This window comes from Melospiza georgiana, chromosome 11 (assembly GCF_028018845.1).
Source record: "Melospiza georgiana isolate bMelGeo1 chromosome 11, bMelGeo1.pri, whole genome shotgun sequence".
NCBI classification, from domain to species: Eukaryota; Metazoa; Chordata; class Aves; order Passeriformes; family Passerellidae; genus Melospiza; species Melospiza georgiana.
This window is the reverse complement of record NC_080440.1, coordinates 9,559,979-9,578,109: the sequence shown is the minus strand read 5'-3', so window position 1 is coordinate 9,578,109 and position 18,131 is coordinate 9,559,979. Positions and strand designations below refer to the sequence as shown.

Sequence of the window (18,131 nt, the reverse complement as noted above, 5' to 3'; positions counted from 1 at the left end):
GTTACATTGCTGCAAACGCAGAGGAGAGATAAACGCTGCGATTTCTCCCAAAATACACAGCTTTAAACCCAGCTCTCATCAGCGGCGCCGCGGACCCCGGTGCGCGCTCGGACCGGCCGGCACCGCCGCTCGTTTTGGCGGCAACGTGCAGAACACTGCCGCTGCCCGGGCCTCGCTCGGTGCAGGCGGAGCTCGCCGTGCCCAGCGCAGGAGCCCTCGGCCGGCCGTGCCCAGCACAGGAGCCCTTGGCCGGCCGTGCCCACCGGCAGGAGCCCTCGGCCGCCGCCGGCCCCCGGGATGGGGATCCCGGGCACGGCCCGGGGCGCGGAGGGGCCGCTGGCCACGCCCCCTCCCCGCGCCAGCCAATGGGGTCTCGCCGCCGGCCTCGTGCCGGAGGGGGGCAGCCGGATCCTGCGGGGCGGGGCCGCTCTGGGGGCGGGGCCTCGAGGGGAGCGGACGGCTGCTATTGGAGGAGCGCGGCCGGGGGGCGGAGCGGCCGGCGGGGAGAGGGGCGGGGCGGGCGCTCCGCGGCTCGGTGCGGGCAGCGCTCGGCGGCGGCGGCGGGAGCGGAGCGGGGCGGCCGCCCGGCAGGTGAGGGGCGGCGGGCACCGGGGCCGCGGGGAGGGGATGCGCGGGCTGCTGCTGCCGCCGCCGCGCCCGGCCCGGGGCGGGGAAGCGCTGCCGGGGGTCAGCGGCCGGCGGCAGGTGCCGCCCGGGGGCCGCGCTTTGTCTCCGCGTGGGGGGATGGGCGCGGCCCCTCCGGAGCGGCGGCGCCTCCCGGGCGGGGCGAGGGGCTCCGGTGGGCCGGGAAAGCCCCGCTCCGAGCCGCGCCCGCGGCTGGCTCTGCGGGCAGCAGGGCGGGGGTCCCCGCGGCTCCGCGCCCGGAGCAGCAGCAGGAGCGGGCGCGGGGCTGGGAGCCCCTCCGGCGGCGGTAGCGCTGCCGGGAGCGGTGGGACCGGGGGAGCCCCCGGGAGCCGGGCACGGCTCGGTGCGAGGCGGCTCCGCGCCCAGGGTCCGGCTGCCCGGCCCTGGCCCCGCTCCTCGGAGCGCCCTGAGCGGGCAGTTGCCGCTGTCTGCAGATCTCGTTCTCCACCTTGAGCACATTCCGTTTGAAAGAGTTTGCAGCAAGTGTTTGGGCCCCTCCGAGCAGGTGTGTTTTGTGTTCCAGGAGTTGCAATTTGAGATCTTTATTTTCTTAAATCTAAACTTTCTGTGGCTGCTGCTTTATCTCAGGGCAGCAGTCTGGAGCAGGAGTAGTCCTGGGAGAGTATCTGGAGCGCTGCTCTGGTTACAAAGAGGAAGGGGCTTACAACCCTGAGTGTTGTAAAACAGCGGGGTCAGTATTTTACTTAAACAAGTGCTCTATTCTGTGTGAGGCTGAATGGGATCTGCTCGTTTGTGACCTCACTTTTTGAACAGGGATCACAGAAGTGTTCTGCCTTGTGTATGAAATGCAGAAATCGATGACTTTTATTAATGATGTGTCTGTGTGACGTCAGGGGGCTAAGCCGGTGATGGAAGCATTCACCCTGATTCAGGGGGAGGCTGATGCACTGAGGTGTTTTGCTACGTGGTTTTGCATTGTAATGGGGAAATTGGTGTTTTCCCCTTGCTACAAATGGGGCATGGAATTTCACAGGTTTTAACAGGGTCACTTTGAGAGGCCAGCAAAGCCTAACAGAATCACAGGAGAAGAGAGCAAACAAGTTATGGATTGAGAAGAATCTGGCAGGGAAGGTGACTTGTAGGCAGGTTGGTGCTGAGCAGACTATTTCTATGCACATCCACACCTGTGTGCAGCTGAACTGGACTCTGCAAGCCAGGGACTTGCCCTGAACTGAGATTTGGCCAGAAAGCATTTGCTATAGCACGGTCATATATGGAATTTTCTCTTTAAATTTCTTCCTAACATGTGAAAAGAGTTAGGTTAGTAATACGATTAACAATATTTAATAAGATTAAAATCACCAGCATAACTCTTGAGAAAGGTGGGTGCAGACTGTCAGCAGTTGACACTTTTAATCTCTGCTTTCTCCCATGTGAGTGCTGTAAAGAGTTCAGGCTCCAAGACTCTGCTTGCTTTTCAGAACAGAAAAATTCTGCCCTCGACTGCTGACAGCTCAGGTATTGCCTTACCTTTCATGTCCACCAACAGCATCATATTCCCAGCGGGGCCACGGGATGTTCCCATATAAGGGCAGAGGGAATAGCTGACAGAGGCTGTAATGAGTGTGCAGAGCTGTTCCCTTCAGTGCCAGTCTTTGTGTGAAGCGGGGCTGTTGCTGGAGTGTTGCTGCTGCTGGCACGCTTGGGCTTTCCTGGCAATGCCAGCAGAGCCTGCAAGGACTAAACCAGCCTGAAAAGTATCTGTTGCTGCCCAAGGTGGCCCCGTGAGCCTGGAGAGAGGCTGCCTGCCAAATTAAGCAGTGCCAGCTGTATGTTGGGTGTGCTCTGAAGGAAAAAGCACCCACCCAGGTTGCCTGTGTGGGGTGTGTGCTATCCAGCACTGTCCAACAGAAGACAAAAGTAATGGCACTTTCTGTCCTGCACTGTTGCTGTTTGCTTTCTAGAGTGTTCCTGTAGCCAACAGTGATGGGTACAGGGAAACATGGTGTCTTTTTCAGTGTAAATTTCAGTGTCAGCTGGAGAGGGAGAGCAACAGACGAGGACAACTTCAGAAGAAGATGAAGCAGCCACTCCCCAGAAATGCTTGAGATTTTTTCCTGGTAAAAGCTATACTGCTGAATTGGGTAGTGTACATTATTTCTCTTCTGTCATCTTCTCTGTCTCAGTCCTTCCTGCTGCCTGTCAAAGCAAACTCACAAGGGCATCAGTTTCTTCTCCTCACTGACAGCCTCTCCGTCTGTTCTGTTTTCGTTTGTAGCTGTTGTTTTTTTTTCCTCCTGAAACTTCAAATTGTTTGTTTTAGTCAAGCTCTGAGCTGAACCCTCCCAATCTTGCATAAGGGCATCTTGGAGGAAGATGATAGGACTTTGATTCATCCCAGCTTGGAGGCTGTGCAGGGTGGTAGCAGTCAGAGGAGGCATGAGCCTGCCTGCTTCCCTGTAAGAATTAGCCCTCTAGATACAAGCTGGTTTCAGGAAGCTGGGCTTGGACTGGCGCCCTTTTTGCTCACCTGGATCTTCAGAGAAATGTCTTTGTGCTCTGTGTGCTGGGATCTGGTGCGTTCTACTGACTCTCCTTTGCATTCCCTATAATCTGTTAAAGCCCTGGATTTGATTTGCATTTATTTGTGGTTCTTGTGAGTATCTGATTGCAGGATTACTGTATCTGAAAGGATTCATCTTCTGCTGTTCATGAAAACCACAGGAGGGCTGCTTTTGCCTTTATGGGAATGTGCCAGCTGCTCTTTCATTGTGCTGGTATCATTTTCCCTGTCCTGTTACTGGAGGCGTCTTTGATGACCTGATGGTTGTGATGATGTCTTTAGAGAAGATTCATATTGATCATTATTTGAGCTTTGTCTGGTGTTGTCTCAGTGCTGGAAGACAATTCCTATAAATTCTTGCATGTGTTTTTTCAGAAACAAGTGATTGAGGCAGTGGGAGCACGTGCGCAGTCTCGTGACTGTGATGATACCGCTGTTCTGGGAGGCAGAGTAGATGCTTAATTTAATTGGGAAACAGTAAACTCGTGTGTTGCACTGTTCTTTACTCCAGCACAGTGGTGAAAGCCAAAGGACCTTTCCTGGTGGCACACTGAACCTGGGAGGCTCTCTAAAATCAGCACGGAGGGGGTTTTGCTACCTGCATTTTTCTCTGGCACCGTGAAGAATCAGCCTGCGTGCTGTGGTTTGCCACAGTGATAACTGAGATGCTCCCCTGCTTAATAAACTGGCCAGGGTTGGAGTTGCTGGAGCTCAGACTTGCAGAGCTGCAAAGGTGCAAAAACACGAAGGAGGATGTTCCAACCTGTACCAACATGCAGCCCTGACTAATGGGAGAACCACAGTGCTTTGGTATGAGCTCTCTGAGGCTCTGCCTCCTCTCCCCAACTGCTGAAGTAATAAATGCTGAGGGCTTGTTTTCACTGCTAATAATTTTTTTTCAGCCAAGTAGTAACTAAGACATCTGAGCTATTCTGAGGTTCCAGGAAACAATTTAGGTATTCTTTTCATTAACTAGAAGTAAGTGCTGCCTCCCAATGCTTGTGAGGGAAAGAAAAAAGAAGAAACAAATGGTTTCAGTTTAGGTAAATTTTTTTGTTGTTGGTTTGTTTTGTTTTGGATTTTTTACTTTTTTTTGTTTGGTTCTTTAGTTTTGTTTTATTATTGAATCAATTTTTAAATAGTTTCTAATATCCTGAATATAATTTTAGACCTTCACTTTCAACTCCTGCCTCCCAATCTCAAGAAAGAAAGAAGGAAAAGGAAGCAGAAAACAAATTTTTGTCAGTATGATCTCATTTTAGATGTTGATCAAAATGTGAAATGAATCTTCTAATGAAACAGATCCTAATGAAATTTCCAGATGCCAGACTTTAATTGAACAGGAACTTTTGTGATGTGCTTGCAGTATAAAAACTGCAAGTACTGTTAAGATCACTTCTTCTGTGCCTGGTAAATGTGTGAGATTTTGCTTTGCTTTTGGCTCTGAAGTTCAACTGTGGAACAGCCTGGAACTGTTGAGTTTCCCCTGGCTCTGCTCTGCACCAGCGCTGCTGCTCTCAAAATTCTTGCAACTTCATGGCTACTCCCTTTTAGAAAATGATAATTCATTTCCCTTCTTGAAGTATCTGAATGCTGTAATTTTATCTTGCTACTTGTATCTGTTCCTGGTCTATCTCGTATGGGAAGACTCTTGTCCCTGTGTCACAGGCTGTAAGGGGATTGATCTTTGCTTCTGGCGGTGGTTTAGCTAGGCTGGTTCTGTACTGGGGACTGGAGTTCAGGAATTGTGTCACCACTTGCTCCAGATACCCACACAGAGTCTGTGGTGAGCCTCTGGGATCCACAGCTGTAAGGTATTGACTGAATGTTTTGCTGCTGCTTTGTATCTGCAGGTGCAGACAATTTCAGATCATCACCATTCTCCCTCTCTTTGCACTTTTCCTTAATTCTGAAATTAAAGGCAGTGCTTCTGGGTTTCAGTGAAAAAAACCGTGTGTGTCAGCTTATCTCAGCATAATGTGGCATTGAGGCTCAGTGATGGGGCTCATCCTGCTGCTGAAGTTACTCCAGGGAGAATTCAGGCCTTGTGTCCCACCCTCCCCTGCAGGGTGGCTGTGCCTGGAACCGTGCAGGTGGAGGGAGCTGATTGTGTTCAAGCATTTATGTTGATGAAACTTGTTTTCTGACTAAATTGCATGTCATTCTATAAATAGAATGGGTATGTTTGACATCTTACCCTGTTATAATAATTCTCAAAATTACTACATAGAAGTAGTGTTTTCAGCTGAGGGTTTCTGCCCATGTATGTAATTTCAAAATGATTTTTGTTTCAGTCTCTGCTTTTTTAGCTTTCCTGCACTGCACCATTTCCCAGATTGGTTAAGTGGCTTCCCTGCTCTTTGTGTGGAGTTACATTAAGAACTGGAGTGCCACCTGTCTCCCCCCCTCTGATCCTGACTCCAGGAGGTTGTGTGCTCTTGAAATCTCTCTGTGCTGACAAGTGCCCATGCCCTCATCCTGCTGTGTGAGACACTGCAGAATTTTTGGGTTCTCTAGTTTCCATAAAGAAATGCCAACCTCTGTGGACAGCTGGCCAAGCCAATGCTTGAGAAAATGCTCCTGGCATTGCCTGCTGAGTGTTCTGCTCAGCTGGAAGTCCTTCAGACAAAAAATATTTGAAGCAGAGGAACCATGGCTTCAGAGATGGTCCTGCCAGACCAGGCTTTGTGAGAAATAATGTCCTCACTGAAGCTGTTGTAGGGTTTTGGACAGCTTGGAGTTAGTTAATGGTCCTGAAACAGCTCTCTCTTTAGTACTTTCAGCCTTGATCCCAAGATTTTTTTGCATTGAACCTTCTTAAAATGCTGGAAAGATTGTGATAGTGAATTATGAAATTATCATACGTGAGAGCATTTTGGTAACACGTGATGAGAATTTTCATCATCTGTTTGCTGTCTTCCACACACCAGTCATAAACTCTCCTCACCTGCCTTCTATTGTCTCCTACTTCTAGTGTAGCCAAGAGTTGTGTGTGCTGGAGATCTCAAGTGCAGAAGCAGTTCCTGGACCTTTGAATTGCACTGACATCAATATTTTGATCTTTATTCGCTTCCTGCTTGACTTTTTGAATACAGATTGCATTCTACTACTGAATTATTCTACCCCAGAGAATGGTAAAGCTGATCTGCAAGTGAATTAATTGCATGAAATCTCTGTGTGCCACTGTGGGGAATGGAGAAGTACTAACCAGGGGCTTGCTTTATTTGCCAGATCATTTCAGCATTTTGATAGAAATTGATTAAATGAGGCTGCAGAAGGGCTGAAGTACCTGGAGCGACCACAGCCTTTGTGAATTTATGTTCTGATCCTTAGCTGAAACGTATTTTGAATTGCATTTTACGTCAACCTGATACTTGAGAGATTTAAGACAAAGATTGCAAGGGCTTTTTGCTGTTTGTCCTGCGTGGCAGTGCAGCTTTCTCATGGCTGTGATGGAGATGTGTGGTTCCCTTGTGTGGCTGTGCCTTCTGAGGCTCTAACGGGTAACACTGACTCGTACTGTCAGTGTTTATTTCCTCCTTTGATCTAAATTTTTTCCTCTCTTATGGGGATTTGTAACCAGAAACTGTTCTCCAGATGTGTGACAGCCAGCAGAGGTGCATGTGCAATTTCAGAATGGCCCTGGATGATTGCTACCAGCTTGTTCTCTTGGCAGCACAGGCAGGGTTGGAATTGGCAGGAAGGCAGAGCAGCCCCTGAGGCTCTGCCATCCCCGAGTGCCTCGATGTGCTGAGCTCCTTGGCCTCAGTCACAGGCAGCTGCAGCCCCAGAGCTGGAGTGTCTGCTTGTGCTTTGTGCCCAGCACTGCTGGGATGATGCAGAGCTAAAGGAAAAGGAGTGGTGGGGTAGAGCAGCTGCCATACAAATGCTGCTCTTGCTCTCTGTGCTGCCCAGAGGGCAGGTACCTGCAGGATGACCTCCCACAGCAGCACAGATGGGCAGTAGGGACTGTGCTGCTGGCATTGTGGCCGTATAAGCAGCTGCACAGGACCAGATGAAAGAACCATTTAGCCTGTTTTGCTTTCTCTGGGCTTGGGACAGTCAAGTCTCTGTCCTCAGAGTGCCCAAGTCACCATGGCCCCTTCCTTCTCCTCTGAACTGGTCTGCAGGGGAGGTGAAAGCCTGTGTCAGTGGCCTCAGTAACAAGCTCAGCAGAGTGCCACAAACATAAAGGCTTCTGACAACCATGCTTTTCTTGCTAATTATGTTTTTTAGTTATTCCTGTATGTTGTAGTAGCAGTTCTGTTGTAGATACTTGAGCTTTTAAAATGCATTTTCTGGGCATAGAACACAGACAGCTCCCTGCCATTGATGGTCTTGCAGGGAATTGTTCTGTTTCATTGTGGGTCTGATGCCTGTCTGTACAGGGTGGTGGCATCATGAGGCTTTCCTTAATGACCTATACTGATAATGGCCACTGTTCACAGTGCTTAACTAGGCTCCACCACTGTGGAGAGCTGTCTCTCTTGAACTCTGTGAATAAGGATTGTGAAGAGTGGAAAGATTGGGCAAGCTGATGGACATATCACATAACAGTGTTATTTTGGATCCAGCCATCCAAATATATCTAGAGCATCCCACCATCACAGACCTGCTGTAGCAGAGCTCTTGCCATGGACCTATGAATGCCAAACTCATTAGCTACAGACAAATAACATTGAATAGTGTTTACCCTCCAGTGAGTGACAGGGATGGGAGGAATTTGTGTGCTGGTGCTGCTCACACAGTCCCAAGAACATTTCTGTTTAAGTACTTTTGCATTTTGGCATTCTGTTGCTGAGCAAAGGTTTGTGTCTGTGCCTGGTGCAGGTGTTTAGCATCCACATGCAAGTCCCAGGATGCTGCTGGGATGCTGCTCTGCACTGAGCAAAGCTGTTACAGGAGAATGACCTGCACTCCCAGTTCTGTGGTTTCATCCTTTTTCTGAATGTTGGAAAGCCACATCTGTTTCCCTTCCTCCACAGTGAGATCCTAACGGGTGCTCCAGTGACAACTACAGACACTGTGTGTTCTGCAGGCTGCCACAGCCTGTTTGATCATCAAAACACAAATGACACCTGGCTGTTCAGCTCTGGGATTGTAATCTGCACCCCCAAGTGCACCATGTAGAAAGTACCAGAAGGCACCAGGTCCTAATGAAGGAACTTTGCCCAAAACACAATGTGTTTATTTTAAGCAGGTAGAAATTTTATGTATGCAGTGATTCACAAGGGAAATGGTCTCAAACAGCATAAACACATGGACCTTGTTATTCCATTCAGTAATGAAAAATACATCTCAAAAACCTCTTTTCTGTATAGAGAAAAAACAAAACTTTTTGTGCTTGTGAAACTCTTATCTCTACTGGGAACTGTGCTCTGTATTGCTGCTTCACAGGCTGAAATAGAACTGTTAGCTGACAAAGTAGTACTAATGTCTTGGTGACCTGTAGGAAGATTTGTGTTTATCTTCAGGCTGCTTTTCTGTGTATGCTCTGAGAAGTCTTGTGCCTTTGGCCTGTTTTGGACAGAAAGGTGAAAAGCTCAAGTGGAGGAAGGGGAATTGATCTTTTGAGATCTGCAATAAAAAATAAAGTATTGCAGGACTTTCCCTCTAAGGGAGCAAAACAGTCCCTTTTAAATGAAGACTCTGTTTACATGTGTTAATTCCCTTTGGGTTTTTGTGGGATGGAAAGGTCACTTTGTATCTATCTAAGCTATGAAAAAATCAATTGTTTAATCAATTTCTAAAGTAGGTTTAGTGAAAATGACTACTGTGGTGTGGCTGGGGCTTTGATATGTGGAGGCGTCCCAAAAAGCTGCTAGAAAAGTCAATGCAGGGCATTGCTGGACATAAGCTCACAGAAATTGTAGGGGAATTTTCTGTCCCATTCAGTATGTCCACGGGGTGGTTTTTTCTCCCTTGCCCAGTCCCAGCGTGGCTTCCTCCTGGTGTTCCTACTGAAAGAATGGATTGCTGTGAGCAGATCAACAAAGGCAGTCATGCAGTTCACTTGAGCAGTCATGCATAAATATGAGCAGACTTTCTGCTGTTCAAACTGATGGGTAGCCATCCCTGAAGCCAGTTTTCCATAGGGTGCTTGTTCCTGCGGCTTGGAGCTGTCTTGGTGATCTTGTCCCTGACAGACAGGCAGGTATTGGTGTTCCCAGGTAGCTGGGCCAGGGGGTTCACAATGGGAAATAAATTTCTTGCTTTGAAAATGCCAAGGTAAGGACTGGTAAAAGGCACATGTTTCATTCTACTGTTGCTTTGCAATTATTTTCTTCCTAGTGGTGTGACAGACAGAGCCCTTCCAGCTGTCACACTGACCCACACTCAAAGCTGTACCTGCCTATACACAGAGCATAAGCTCTCTGCCTTGTGCTGTTTGCAAACTTAGGTGTGGGTTTATTGTACAACACCAAATGAGAAGTAACACAAAAATGAGAAGTGCCACACAATGGAAATCTGGTTAGAGGTGGAAGTTCAATTGGCCTGCTGCTAGAACAGAAGTAGAGGAAGGTACCAGTCCTTGTGATATGGAGTGCCTGGTTAACAGCTACAAGGGATTAATGCTTTTCATGCAGTCATCCTGAATAAGTCAGGTCTTTGGGGAGGTTTGAGTTAGAATTTTGGTGTATACTTCAGAGGTGTATGTCCCTCTGAAGGCATGGATTGTGTTAATAGTAAGAAAGTGCTGCTGGAAAGGAACACAGCAGCAGGTGCCTGTTCATGTGTTTCTTGGATGTTTGACTTGGAGTCATAGAATGGTATGAATAATTGATCCGTGCCAACACCAACAGCATACCTCATAATTATTTAATTAAAATAAAAGGCTGATGCTTTTGAAATCATGGGTTACTGGGTGCATTTCAGAAAGTGGTATTCCTAGCAGGTGGCTTCAGCAAGCATCAGTAGTGTACTCTGCTGTTCAGTAGTTCATCAGTATTCTGAAAATAAGTCTAAAGCCACTGCTAATGTTGATTCAGCAGAGAAGCAGGCCATGCTGAGGACAAATTCAAAACCATGGCTAGAAATGACAGGAATGTTGGGATTTTCTTGCTTGAATATTCTCAATAGTATGTAAGTCTTTGGCAGAAGGGGGAGGTAATGAAGTTTACCTTAGAGGTTTTGGAGAAATGATTAAATGGCGATTAAGAAAGATACGAGCTTCTTACCCTCAATACAGTCAGATAATTGACTGATAGTGAATTGATACTATCTTTGCAGCCTGATTTCTGTAGCTCCTGCGTTATGCAGTAAAATGAGTCCAGTGAAATTGCATCCGTATGATACAGGCAAGTTTGGACTTCTGTGTGCCAGAGATGCTGACTTTTCACTGGTTGTGCCTCACCAAAGCAATGACCCTGAAGAAGGGGAGAGAGATGGGGGGAGGACAATCAAATTGATACTAAAAAACAAACAAACAAACAAAAGAAAGTAAAAAGCTGCTCAAAGACTGAAGAAAAGATGCCTTGTACTGAGACACTGACAGGACCAATCTGTTGATTGCCAAAAAAGCTATTGAGAGGTGAGTTGGTTAAAACATGTGCATAATTGACTCTGAGGAGCTCCTCTTTAATCCAGCAGGGAAGGAATTAATGGCTCAAGGCAGAAGGCAAACAAATAAGAAATTAGTCTGGCCTCGCTGCCAGAAAGAATGATGGAGCCATTGTAGCAAACTGCTAGCAGAGTAGTGAACTTAGGTTTTGACCTCCAAAGGCCTTTAGTCTGGATGCCATAAACCACTGCATTTCACAGAACCACTTAATGGGCTTTATGGAGGTGCGAGTGGATAAAATGGAACAGTGCCTGTGTGTTAGGCAGGAAATCAGAGCGGCTGTACCTTAAATTATGTGACTCTGACTAGTCCTGGTGCAATTGGTTTCTGTTTTTCTGTGCTTTAGAAAAAACCCCAAGACCAATTCAGTCATGTTCTTCATCCCTGTTTGTTCTTTTCTTCCCAAACTTTGTTTATGTCTAGATGTTTTATGCACCATTAGTGGTACATCCTGGATGTAAAGAATATTGTTCATGACAGGAGTGTCAACTTCAGGTTTGTACTTCAAATATCTCATGAAAATGAAATCTTTTTATTTTTTATGTTTCTTAGAAATATCAATGTAATGGTGAAATAGTGTATCTCACCTGTCTTGCAGTATTTATTTTATTGATTAAACTTTCTAGGAGAGTAGAGGTTTATTAAGCATTTAACGTGTAAACCCATGTACCCTAAGGAATTATGTTAAATTCCAGTGGCATTTAAGTAATTCAGTTTCATAATCTTCTCTTGCATTCAATATGAAAATCCTATACAAGAAGCAAATCTGATGAATGTTGTAATTTAGCCTCTGATTGTTTCAGAATAACTTGTGATTGTTTACAGGCTGAAAATGAAAGAACTTTACAAGGCTGGGAAATCACTGTGCTCATTTAGTTTGATGCTGTGTAAAGCAAGGCAGTGGCCTTTCTTGAATTTAAGCTAAACATTCAAGTTGAGACTGAATGTTAACAAAGAGAAGAGTTGCAAGTGATGGAGAGCTTGCCCTACTAAATACATTTCAAAATACCTTTGAGAAAAGAAGCTTGAAAAACAGACCTTGGTCTGCTCACGCCAGAAATATGCAATTAGCAAATTATTAACCTTGTTGTGAATGGTTTAAGTAACGTGGTACTTGTTCTGTTTCACTTCTGATTGACTATATAATAGCCACCATCAGCAGTCTCTGCTGTGTGCTGGATTGCAAAATCTGCTAATTAACACATTCGTTTCATATTGCTGCTGCCAATGTTTGCATTGAAGAACGTGGCTTTTTTTGGCCATATGGATGGGTGGGAATATCAAGATCGTGTTATGGCTCTGTGCTCATTCATGTGTGATGCTTTGTGCTCTGTTTTTCCCAAGACATCTAATCAGGCTTGGGGCTGAGCAGTGCCTTTTTGGAGAATCTTTAACTGAAAGGTCAAAATAAGCACAAGGCTCAGAGACAAGTCTTGCTGTCACTCTTCCCAGCCAACCCCCGCCCACCTTTGTGTGTGTCTCTCCACTATACATATGTAGCAGTCCTTCACCCTGCACATTCAGCTGTTCTTTCTTTCCTGAGACTCAGGGTTTTAAGTGCCACTCAGGGTCTTCCCAAACAGAGCCAAACTCTGCCAGCTGGATCTCCCTCAGGCTGGGGGTGGGTGATTTGTGCTGTGGGAGCTCCTGGCACTCACCTGCTGATGGGGCTGCTGCCTTTGCACCACTGCTGTGCACTGTCAGCTGCCTGGCATCTCTGTGTCTCAATTAGCCTCGTGTAGGTAGACCAGGATTTACCTCAAAGGCAGTATTTGCCTATGGACTGGTATCTGCTGCTTCTTCAAGGGAGTGGGAAGGAAAGTGTGCCTTACAGTGGTCTCAGTGAGGGCTCCAGATGATGCCGTGGAAGCTGAAGACTTGGATTTGCAGTCCGGATCGGGTCTGACATGAGTAAATTTGTTCACACTTATCCTCTGCTACCTCCCATCCATGCACTGAAAGTGTTACTAGGAAACTCCCTGTGGGAGAGCAAAACCATCACGAGGGGGAGATGGTAAAATCTGACTATTTGTTCCAGCTCTCAGGGTGCATCTGAGGAAGATGCCTTTGTTTTATTGAATGAGAGATATTTTATGGTATTGATGGGCTTGTGCCTGTTGTAAGAGCATTTGAGGCAGGCAGCTCTTTTGCTTTTGCTGTCACTATTTCAGTCCTGCTTGGTTTCTCCTTTCCCTTACCAAGTGCAACTGAAAACGAGGTACTGAGGCAGCCCATCTAGTTTTTTGTATGCAATCTAGCAAATATTAGCGCTGGAAACTGGGCTCTGGCTGCAGTTTGTCTGGTAACATTACCCTCTGTTGTTTCCTTGTGCTGCTTTTGAAAAATACTGGTTTGGTTTCTCTTTGAGAGGTGGTTGGCCCATAAATGTATTCCAGCCCACCTAATAATTCTTCTCTCAAATCTTTCATCAGTTTTTTTCTGTTATATAGTTTAAAAAGAAAAAAAACCCAAATGCCTTCCTTTACCCCTGGAAACAGGAGTCGTCTTGTTCTGCTGAGCTGAGTGCTGCTCACACTGATCACTGCTGTTCCCTTTGTCTCCGTTTATTTTAGAGTTAAGTTATAAGCTGTTTAAGACTAGGCTATTTTTGTTCTGTATTTTTGCAGGATCTTTTACATGGGTCTTCTAAACATTAAAATAAATGCTCTTAAAGGCAAAAGTACCATCTGTATCAGGGCAAGATGGTCATTGCTCTGAAAATGAAGCTTTGTGGGTTTATTCTGATAAACCATTTTGGCAAGCACATGCCTGCACAGAGGAATGCCTGTGTCAGGGCTGGGCTTGTGACCATCTCCTGTCCATGCTGGGTTGCCCTTTGTCAGTCAGATGCCTTAGGAAATCACCTTCTCCCTGTCCCTCTTTTGACAGTAGCTGTGGTGCTCAGCAGGGGCTCCCTGGCTGTGTTTGCTTTAGCTGGAGAGGTGTTTGCCTTCACTGCAGAATTCCAGTTTCCAGCTGCCAGGAAACCTGGAGCGCTTTTGTTGATTTGTTAGGGCACAGTGCACCTCAGGAATGCCTTTGCTAAGGAGCTGGGAGTGATGGAGGGGATCCTGCCCGTTGCAGTGTGAAGCCTTCTTGTTCCTCTCTACAGAAACACCAAGCAGGAATCCCCCAAAGCAAGGCAGGGCAATAGCTCACTCAGCTGACTACTTTGGAGGGTGTCAAAGTGAGATTCACTTAGGTTTCCCTGGTACAGAAGTAAGGCAATGAATGATAGCTGCAACTTTAAGTGAATTTTTGTGGGAGATGATACTGTGAGTTGCCCTACCAGAGGGTTTGTATGCTTTTGGTCACTGTTAAAAGCTGGTATTCCTGAGCCACTGACTAGGGCTTTTTTCTGGGACTTGGCTTTGGGCCAGCTAAATCTTTTGCACTTGGAAGAAGCAAGTTTCAACCTCTTTGGATTTGGAAACTTCTAAACATTTTACAATATGGATACAACAATGGATTTAGCTTTTTACTTATCTTTGGAAACAGCAAAAGTCTATGCACTACAAGTTTAAAAACCACTGACGTGAGCATGTCTTCCTGTAGTGAGTTCAGCAGAACACCTTCACCTCTCTAATGGGTTGCAGCCATCTGATGTGCACCCCTTTTCTTTGCTTGTATTGTATGCACACACAAATGCACATTTCTGGACTGTCTTTCACTTGAGATTTTGGAGGCTGTTGCCCTAGGTGATCTGAAAATGTTTGGTGTTTGTACAGGGTAGGGTGGTCAGCTGGTCACTTTGTTTTGATCAAGTATTTGGTAGTTGCAGAGTAGGTTGTGTTTATGGGGCATTGGTGCTGAGAAGGAATTTCCTTTCCTGGCTGAGGTAGAAAGGCCATCCACGTACAGCTTTATTCCTTTGCTTTAGCATTCCTTGAGGTTGTTTCCCTATTTTACAAATGCATCTTTTGGGAACTGCCAGGAAAATGTCTCTCTCAAATGGAAATGGAAATTTCTGAGCTCAGAGGAATGAAAACCTTTGGGTCTGTGCTCACTGAGTGAAAAGAGGATTACCACCAGCCATTCTCCAGTGTGCAAAGCAGTGGAGCAAAGTCTGCAGAGACCCTCTGAAAGTTATTGGCTTTCCCAGGGAAGGGTGCTTGTGAATAGAATTGAATGAGGTTGCTTGCGTCCCTCTTGGCTTCCCTGCTGCAAGTACAGAAAGCAGTGAAACTTGGAACTCAGTAGGTGCCTGAATAAAATGGGAAATGGGTTTTTTAAAGTAGATTCTTTGTGAACAGGTCTAGAGCCAGTGTTCCTGCATTACTGTAAGAGAATTAATGGGTTTGTGACTACATTTAGGCCTGAAAAAAGCAGGGAGGCAATGCTGATTTTTTCCAGAACTGCTTGAAGGGTTCAGAAATGAGGATGGTGTGCTGGAGCAGATGCAGATGGCTTATTTTCACTGGGGACTGTTAAACCTGCCAAAGTATAAACTGCATCTTAACAGGAAGATGTGAGACAAGGTCTGCACATCTCTCCCTCCTAATTACTACAGCTCAGCTGCTGCTGTCTCTTATACTTACACATCTGAAAGGTGACAATGACAATGTCTTGAATGGCAAAGCAATAGCAAGAAAGGTCTGGGTTTTTTTTTGTTTTTTTTTTGTTTTTTTTTTTTTTTTGTTTTGTTTTTTTTTTTTTTTTTTGTTTTTTTTTTTTTTTTTGTCTGCAACAAAGAAGTTATTCAACCAATAGTCAAAAATATCCTTATGAAAAGTCTTTCTCCCAGAAACTGCATCTATTATTGCAGAAAATAATCATAATTTCTGTAGATCTTGATGGCTTGTCTCCTGAGTGACTACAGGTAATGCAGCAATCAACTCTCTCCTCTTGCCCCTACCAACAGCCTCAGGAATGTTCGCAACAGCAGTAGGACTTCCATTTTTGCTGTGCCTGCAGTTCTGCACTGGGTTACCTCTGCACACATTATCTCTTTCAAGAAGTTGGAAAGCTCTTCTCACCTGTTCTGGCAAAAATCTCCTGTAGCATTTTCACAGTAGTTACTTTAGATGCCACAACCCAGACTTTCAGATCCTCATCATTCGTGGCATGCAGAAGATGAGGTAGTTTTTACGACCTCCTCTCAAAGGAACAGGTACTTCAGAGGGAAAGATGATGCTGTGGTTGTGATGGCATTGCAGTGGTACAGCCAGGGTGGAGGCAGTGGCAGCTCCCAGCAGGGCTGCAAGTGACTGTTGGATTTGGTGTTTCTCCCTGAAAATCTGTTTTAGGTCAGGGTCTCTGCTGGCAGTCTTGTTGGTTAGCTACAAATGTGTTCAGTCTTCCCTGACCCTTCCTCTGTTTCACTGTATCCCTGTAAATCTGGTTCAAGAAACAGCTTTGTGGAAGTTTGTCTTCCTGCCTCCCCACCTGTTCTGTTTAGCTCAGGAGAACATGCTGCCCGGGCAGGATGGGCTCTGATCAGACACTGCATGGGCTGATGGGGCTCCTCTTCTCTGGGGACAAAAAACACAGCAGAAAAAGGGCAAAGCAGTGCTAAAACCACAGATTTTTGTAGGTGAGAGGAGAATGTCCTTCATAGGCAGTTCACAAACAGGGAATAAAAGTTGAAGCAAGGGGATGCCTGTCCATTTATATCAGCCTGGGAAATGCTGAGTTTCTCTCTTGAGGCCTTTGCCTCAGGCATCTTGCCAAAAGGCATCTAGTCTCTATTCACTTCAAACACATACAGTTCCTAAGCCCAAAATGTGCAGAAGGCTCATGAACTGTGATCAGCTGAGGGCCAGAAAGCATGACCTGGTGCTTCATAAAAATCAATGAATTGAAGAGCTGTGACTTTTGGATGCTTTGGAAGTATGAGCAGCAACCTGCTGTGCAATGTGAACCCAAAGAGCATCAAAGGGTAATCAGCTCAAACATGGATCTAACCTGTGTTTATGGTAGGAAAGTATCCTGGAATCTGTGCTGAAAATTAGAATTTGCATAAGTGAAATTATTTGGCAAACACATGCAGTTGCTTTCTTTGTGGATCCTGTGTATGGGATTTCTTTCTTCAGAGCACAAAGAATTCAAGACAAATTTTACTTTGGAGCTAAAAGGCATGTTTTTAGCAAAGGCAGTGCAAGCAGTGTTGGGACAGACTCCAGGTCTTTGGCGTTCCTGAAGAAACACAAACAACTGCAGAGAAGGGTATAGCTCAGATCCTTCTGCCAGCATGCTTAGCAGGCAGCCCTGTACCAGATCTGGTTCAGGCTTCGACAAGTGACCTCTGTCACTGAGCAGGAACATAAAGAGCCTCAGTGAGCTTTGGCTGAACTAGGCTTTTGCCTGTCTGCTCTGGAGAGAGAGTAACCTCAGTGTTCCCTTCCCTCCCTCCCTCAGTGTGTCTGTGAAAATACTAACTTGATTTAGCTGCCAAAAAAAGACATTTGAAAAGTGTACATTGCTCTCCTGTGTCCCAGCTTCTGTAAAATATGGGTTATGGTTGGTTCCTGGATGTGGCACTCAGTAATTTTACAGAAGAGAAAACGGCACCACTGCAACTATCCACACAACACTTAATACAGTGAGGTCTTAGTCTGTGCTAGGGCTCCAGAGTGCTATTCTGGGCATTATGAACCTGATTATATTACACACAGAGCTCAGATGGCTCAGAGCCACACTCAGGATATTAACTGTTTCTATTAAGCTTTGCATTTAGAGATCCTTCTGTCAGAGCAGGGGGGCAATGCTCATGAGCTGGCATTCCCACAGCAGAGCAGCGTGTGTGAGCATGGTTAGGGAGTGTTTTGTGTTTCATTTGCACAAGGGATAACCCGAGTTCCAGAGCTTGCTAACTTATGGGTGCTCAGTGTAATAATCTTTTCAATGTACTTGTTTTTGTAGCTGCAGGTGTTGTGGAGGAGACACTTACTGATGTAGATGTGCAGGAGAAACTTTACAAAGTGCTATAAATGTGTCATAAGGGGAAATCCATACATAGTGTATCATCTGTCAGAGAATGTGATAAAGTGGCATTGACTGTGATTACTTGTGATTCTTGACAGCCTGTGCCCCTGAAAGAGTGTTTTTAAGACTTTAGTTTGTGATGAAGGTGGCTTTAGGAATAGTTAAGGTCCTTCCGTTTCTCTTTAAAAAAAAGTTTCTTTTCATGGTTTTGTTTTGTGCTATTTCAGAGTTTGTAAAAACAAACACCCTGAAAGCCCAAACAACAACAATAATAAAAGAAACCCTTTGTGGATCACCTCTGTGAGCCAAACAAAGTTGATGAGTTTCTCACTGTTTGAATACACATTGTCTGCCAGGTGGGAACTGTGCAGCTCTTCCTTCCCTCATCACCCTGCAAGTGCAGGAAGAGATAAGAGGAATTTATTTAATCCTGCCCTCACACTGGCTGAATTTGAAGCACACTACCAGACAGGTATG

General features: G+C 46.0%; 1 protein-coding gene across 5 annotated transcripts in view; it reads left to right on the top strand.

The window, feature by feature from the left end:
- Positions 1–531: 531 nt before the first annotated feature.
- The window catches only part of PLXNB1 (plexin B1), a 77,421-nt gene continuing 59,821 nt past the window's right edge, over positions 532–18,131 (top strand). For 4 of the 5 annotated variants that reach the window (XM_058031813.1, XM_058031810.1, XM_058031811.1 and 1 more), the window contains exon 1: positions 532–591. The gene's annotated coding sequence lies outside the window, so the exon portion shown is untranslated. Of the gene's footprint in view, positions 592–2,692; positions 2,751–18,131 lie in introns of those variants that run through there. The other variant, XM_058031812.1, reaches the window with a different exon arrangement.